This window comes from Nuphar pumila, chromosome 1 (assembly GCF_984573655.1).
Source record: "Nuphar pumila chromosome 1, dmNupPumi1.hap1.1, whole genome shotgun sequence".
NCBI classification, from domain to species: Eukaryota; Viridiplantae; Streptophyta; class Magnoliopsida; order Nymphaeales; family Nymphaeaceae; genus Nuphar; species Nuphar pumila.
In genome coordinates this window covers 8,261,005-8,268,076 of record NC_143249.1, presented here as the reverse complement: position 1 = coordinate 8,268,076, position 7,072 = coordinate 8,261,005, and positions in this window count along the sequence as shown.

The window sequence follows — 7,072 nt, the reverse complement described above, 5'->3', positions numbered from 1 at the left end:
ATTATCCATGACTGTCGAAGTTGTTCACACATCATCATCAAACAACGAATATTTAGAACACAACATTCGAGGACCATCTAAACAAACATTGAACTTGGTACAATTGTTATGGTTTTGTTCCATCTTTTTTGTTCATTGCATCGAATCCTAAACAAGCCTTCAAACATACCCTTATGGCACACTCTTGTTTGTATGGATTTAGCCAACAAGTGATATATCTAACCATACCAATGTGTTTTAGTATGGTTTATTTAATTATTAAGTTACAATGTTTTATCATGCTTAATACGTCCTAAGATCATATTTTTTAGACAATGAATTTTACATTTAGAGCTTAGATTTATGTTATGTAATCCGAACAGAGCTGAACACTCTAGGGAGGGGGGCTTTGCATGTCACAGAAAAAAAATACTCTTTGCTGGTAAAGGGGGGCATTTTTTTACGGGGCCCACACCCAAGGATTTTTGCACATACAAACAGGGGAACTAGCTTCTGCGTGAAAAGCTGCCTACCAGGCAAAGGTTTCGACGCACCGCACCTTTTACAGTGAGGGGGATATAAAAAGACATGAAGCAGTAGATCTTGCAGTATCAATCCCTCGCAGAGAAAATGAATATGGTATCGTTTTTAATTATAACTTATGCAAATGAATGCTAGAAGCTGGGATCTTCTATTATAAATAAAGTGATTTCTCATCTTTTTTCCCGTTTATCTAGGTGCACGACACTTGTGCCACAAAATGCTGGTTCATTTTTATAAAAAAAATGAGCACCATTTTTGCGAGACTAACCAACATAAGAGCAATCCCCCCCCCCCTTTCTTCCCCCCTTTCCACAGAGACTGGACTTTCTCTTGGAGAAGGGAGTTTCACATGAGTTTCACCGTGGACTCTTTTTATGCGTGTCATACATGCCTCTTGGAAATTTCATGCATGAAATTTATAAAAAAAAAAAGAACTTTTAATAGAACATCTATTAATTTCGCAATTTGAGTCATTGGATTAGATTCAACTTAATGGTCCAACGATTTGTTTATTCAATATCCTTTATTGGTTGTTTCAATGTTAACAATTAATTCATAAATATCATTTATGAAAGTTTGAATTTGTATGATGGATCGAATCTAATCTGTTATAAGATTCCAGCATGTCACGACTTATCTCTATCGTGACTTAGATAGAGATAAGTATTGGGTAACGATAAACCTTATCGTTATCCCATCCAATTCTGTGGAGATAACCACAACGTAACAAATATGTGTCATCCTTGTATTTTTGTAATTTGAATTGAATGAAACATTTCTTCTCTTCAGCCTGCGTTGGCTTTACTTCTAAACTTTTTCTTCAAACTTTATTACTTTAATCTTAATATGGTATCAAAGCACTTCCCACTGATATTTGTACATCCCGCAGAAACTGCGAGATCCTTCAATATCGAAGGAGATTCGTCTATGGAGTCTATTGTTAGCTTATACTTTTTACATCATTCTGACAACCTAAGTACGTTGTTGGTATCCCAAGTTTTAACTAGAAAAAATTATTCTACATGGAAACGGGTCATGTGCATGACCCTAAGTGCTAAAAATAAGTTAGGGTTCATTGATGGAATGGTTTCAAAACCGGATATTCACTCTACCTTATTTGCGGGATGATAAAGATGCAATGATATGGTTCTTTCACGGATCTTGAACTCGATCCATAAGGACATGTCTTAAAGTGTTATATATTCTGGCACTGCCTTTGATGTTTGGAATGCGGTTCACGAATGATTCTCTCAATCAAATGCATCATGCATTTATCAAATTCAATTTGATATAATTAATTACAAACAACATCATTCACCCATCGTCGTTTATTGTACAAAGCTTAAAGGAACGTGGGATGAGTTAGCTTCATATGTCTCATACCCAAATCGCTCTTGTGGAGCAATAAAAATAATCCAAGACATGCAACAAAGAGACCGCCTTATACAGTTTTTGATGGGGCTCAATGATAGTTATAGCGCTATCCAAAGTCAGGATCCTTTTGATCGAACATATGTCTTATGTCTCAAAATTATATGCTCTCATTATTAAAGAAAAGAGGCAGAGAAAGATGCGAGTTCTTCCTCCGTCATCAAATGAACACCACATGTTGGCTGTCACTATTGAGCATAAGGACGATAAGAATGTGAATTCAAGAGTTTCTCAACCAAGATTGCGTCTAAATCGCTCAAGATCCAAGTATGACTATTGTGATAAGTTGAATCACATCAAGGCTAAATGCTATCAACTTCATGGTTATCCAAATTCAAGTGCAAGAGTGAATTAGACAACGTCAAGAGAGGAGGTTGCACCACCACAGATCACACTTGAACAATATAAACATCTCATAACTCTCATGTCACAAGGTAAACCGGAACTCCAAGCCAATTTCGCATGTAAAACTCTAACTTTTCTATCCTTTTCTTCCTGTTGAATAATAGACTTTAGGGATACTGATCACATAGCTTCTAGCCTAGATTTACTACATTCTCCACAATCTATCATTTGTCCACCAATAGGATTACCCACGGGGCTATCTGCTCCAGTCACTCACATTGGCAGTTCAAACATAAATCCACATATATGTCTCATTAATGTCTTATGTGTTTCTAGTTTTAAGTACAATTTGATATATGTTAGTAAGTTGACCAAAGATTTACAATGTGATATCGTTTTCACTAATGAATCTTGTACTTTTCAGGACCGTCGCTTGAAGCAGACAATTGAAGTGGGTAAAATGCAAAATAGACTTTATATGATTGAAATCGAGAGTGGAGTCGCTCTTTCTTATTTCAGTCCTGCTCATCTTTGGCATTATCGACTTGGACATATCTCAACTTTTCGTTTTCAATATCTTGTTAATTCTAATAAATTGAATTCTTGAAACTTTGATAGAATATGCTCAATTTATCTTTTAGCTAAACAATCACATCTTTCTTTTTCGAACGGATCCATTAATTCAACGTCAACCTTGAACTCATCTATATTGATTTATGGTGCGGATATCAAACTCCATCCCTATCTGGTGTACATTATTTTCTAACCATCGTAGATGATTTTTCTCGCTCTACTTGGGTATACCTCATGCGTTATAAATTTGAAACATTTTTTCTTATCTAAGATTTTTTTTCATGATGAAAACGCAATTTAAAACTCAAATCCAAAAGGTTAGAAGTAATAATGGGAGTGATTTTTTTTCAACCGATATGCAGACACTCTTTCGAAATCAGGGTATACTTCATCAACACTGTTGTATATATATCCTTCAACAAAATGAAGTGGTGGAATGAAAGCACTGAGACCTTAATATGGCTCAAGCTTTGCGCTTTCAAGCCAAACTCCCTATAAAATTCTGGAGGAAATGTATTATGACTGCCACATATCTCATAAATCATGTTTTCAGCACAACTCTTAATGGAAAAACTTCACATGACGTTTTATTCCATAAAAGTCCTAATTACCAACACCTCAAAGTTTTCAGATGCTTCTGCTATGCTCACAATATTCATCACTCCCACAAATTTGATAATAGAGTAAGAAAATGCATCTTCCTTGGATATCCATATGACCAAGTTGCTTATCGTTCATTCGATCTTGAGTCTCACGTTAATTTCACTAGTAGAGACATGGTTTTTCATCAACATGTTTTTTCTTTCCAATCTGCTTCATGTATGCCATCTAACTCTGGCAAAATTGTCTTACCCATCTCTTTTTCTAATTTTTTGTCAGATGTCTCCCATTCACTCCACATAATTGATCCTCAGAAGAATATATCGATTTCTCAAAATTGTCCAAGTCCATCACCACCTATCCCTTCTGCTACTCCGAGTCCTCTTTTGGCACTCCCCGGATCCGTTATTCCTATTCGGCATTCCTCTAGGACAAAAGCTTCACCTGCTCATCTTCATTATTATAAATGCTATGTTGCATTTTTTTTGCCCCAATCAGATGTTGTGAGCACTCACTAGAAAGGTATAAGATATCTGCTTTCCCATTACCTTATGATAATTTTTCTCTATCGCATAGTGCCTTCTTAGTAGCGCTTACCAAAAATCCTGAACCCCAGACCTTCGCCCAAGCCATAGGGTGTGTTCATTGGCGGGAAGCCATGGCGACCGGAATTCGTACACTTGAAGACAACCATACATGGACAGTTACACACCTTCCACCAGGTAAACGATCAATCGATTGCAAATGAGTCTACAAAGTGAAGTCCAAATCCGATGGGTCAGTTGAGTGTTACAAAGCACATCTTGTTGTGAAAGATTATACACAGGTTGAAGGCCTTGACTATCACGAGACATTTGCTCCCATCGCTAAACTTTTGTTCAGTGCATCTTGGTTGTGGCCATCGTTAAACATTGGGACCTTCATCAGTTTGATGTCAACAATACATTTCTACACGATGATCTTGACAAAAAAATCTATATGACACTCCTTGGTTTTCATCGACAGAGGGAGCAATGACTTTGTCGGCTCAACAAATCCAGCTATGGACTCAAACAATCATCTCAAAATTGGTTTGTAAAATTTTTAAATTTTCTTAAGAGGATTGATTTTACTCAATCCAGGGTGGATTATTCATTGTTTTCTTGCTTCACAACGCATAAATGCATATTTGTTCTCGTATATGTTGATGATATAATTATTGTTAGAGATGATATTTCAACAATCAACCTACTAAAAGTACTTCTAAATAATGCTTTTCGCATCAAGGATCTAGGAGTACTCAAATATTTTTTGAGAATCGAAGTCGCAAGATTCAATAAGGGCATTTTCTTATTACAATACAAATACGCATTGGACATCGTTGGAGATCACGGGTACTTGGGAGTAAAGCCGTCAGATTTTCCCATGAAACAATACAAAAAACTTAATTCAGATGAAAGAGAGCCATTGAATGATCCAATTTATTATCAAAGACTAGTGGGTCGACTGATATACCTCACCATTACAAGGCCTGACATAGCCTATTGTGTCAATATTTTAAGCCAATTTATGTATACACCAAAAAGGCCACATCTTGAAGCTGCGCAGAAGGTCTTGCGTTATCTTAAATTCATGTAAGGTCAGGGCATATTGTTGTCATCCGATAGCAAACTTCAATTGTCTGTCTATTATGATTCATATTGGGCATCATGTTCAAAAATTGGAAGATCTACCTCAAGTTATTATACCATGTTGGAAAAGAGTCCAATATCTTGAAAAACAAAAAAGCCGACAATAATATCAAGATTGTCAGCTGAAGCAGAGTATAGATCAATGACATTTGCAAGTTGCGAATTAACATGGTTAAAATATTTATTGACAGATTTAGGAATCAAACATCCTCAGCCTATGTTGATGTTTTGTGACAATCGGGCAACATTGCATATTGCAGCAAATTTAGTGTTCCATGGAGATCGACTGGCATGTTATAAGAGAGAAAATTCAAAACGATTCAATCTGAACTCAACTTGTTCAGACAAATTTACAGTGCACAGATGTATTTACCAAGTCATTGAGACGAGATCAGTTTCTTCAACTCAAGAGCAAGTTGGGCATCATCAATCCTCACACTCCAACTTGAGGGGGGGCATGTTAGAAGATTCCAACATGTCATGACTTATCTTTATCGTGACTTAGATAGAGATAAGTACTTGGTAATGATAAACCTTATCGTTATCCCATCTAATTCTCTGGAGATAACCAAACGTATTTGTATAAATATGTGTGATCCTTGTATTTATGTCATTTGAATGGAATGAAACAGTTCTCGTCAGCCTGCTTTGGCTTTTCTTCTAAACGCCTTCTTCAAACATCATTACTATAATCTTAATATAATCCAACAACACATGAACTCAATTGAGTCTAATCCAAGCCTGTTAAAAACTTGGTGTCACACATTCTTTCTTTCTTTCTTTTTTTTATGTTTTGAATGATCTATCAGACTGTCACATATAAACTCTTTGTTAACCTTTTCCTACTTGGATTTGGAAAGCTCTTCTTGAAAGGCACAACTCGCACATGCTTCCTTTCCTATAAAACAAAGATCAACAAATCAAGCATGACACAAATTTATAAGATTTGTTGCTAAAATATCTATATGAAACCCGAAACTCCTAGCAGATGCAGATGCAAGATGGCCAATGACCTTTAAAAAGAAAAAAGAAAAAAAACGAAAGATTCTGGATGTAAAGGACTGACAAAATAAATAAACGAGATTTCGTCCTTTATGTATCAAAATGAAGTTTGTTTGGAAATACCATCATCCGAAGTGTAATCTCAATGCAATTGCATGAGAAGGCTGGTGGGAATGTGGCAATGATCCCTTTGGAAATGTGTGGAAAGTTTTCTCTTCATATGACTGGAGAAAGAATAATTCAAATTTATCAATATAAAACGATCACAAGTAAATGTGAATAGGAGATTTAGCTTGACCCATTTTTCATTGCACAACATAGATATGCATAGGGCTTTGTCAAACAACTAAATTGTATTCAAGGCGTTCGTCAATAACTTTGAACCAAACAAATACCAAAGTTCAAAGCAGCTAATCTTTAGCATTTTGCTTTCTATCGGTTGTTGAACCTCTTCATCACCCAACGTATCAGCTATTTATAATTGCACCTTTTCAGTTAATATATTTGACTGCCTATATAGCTTTTTAATGTATTTCAACTTCCCACAATTCTAACTTTTTTTTTTGCATTTTGGTATTTCACTTGACTGAAAAATGGTAAGATTGATTGAACTCTTAAGCCAAGCATGTTTCTAGAATAGAAATGAAAAAAATGCAAGATGTTAGGTTGGCCTTTTTTTCTTTATAAATAACAAGTTGAGGGTTGTTTTTTTTTTATTTTTTTATAAATGATAAGTTGAGGGTTGTTTTTAATTCACCTGATCCGATAAAGGCCACTTGTGAACGTCATTAAGTTGACGGTTTTTACACCAATGAGCTCGCGAGTGAATGAGGTGGTTTTCTCCAATTATTTGGAAGAAAAAATACCTTGACCTTGTTGGATTGAGCCCCAAATCCAAATCCAAATCCATGTCAAATACACAAAATTCA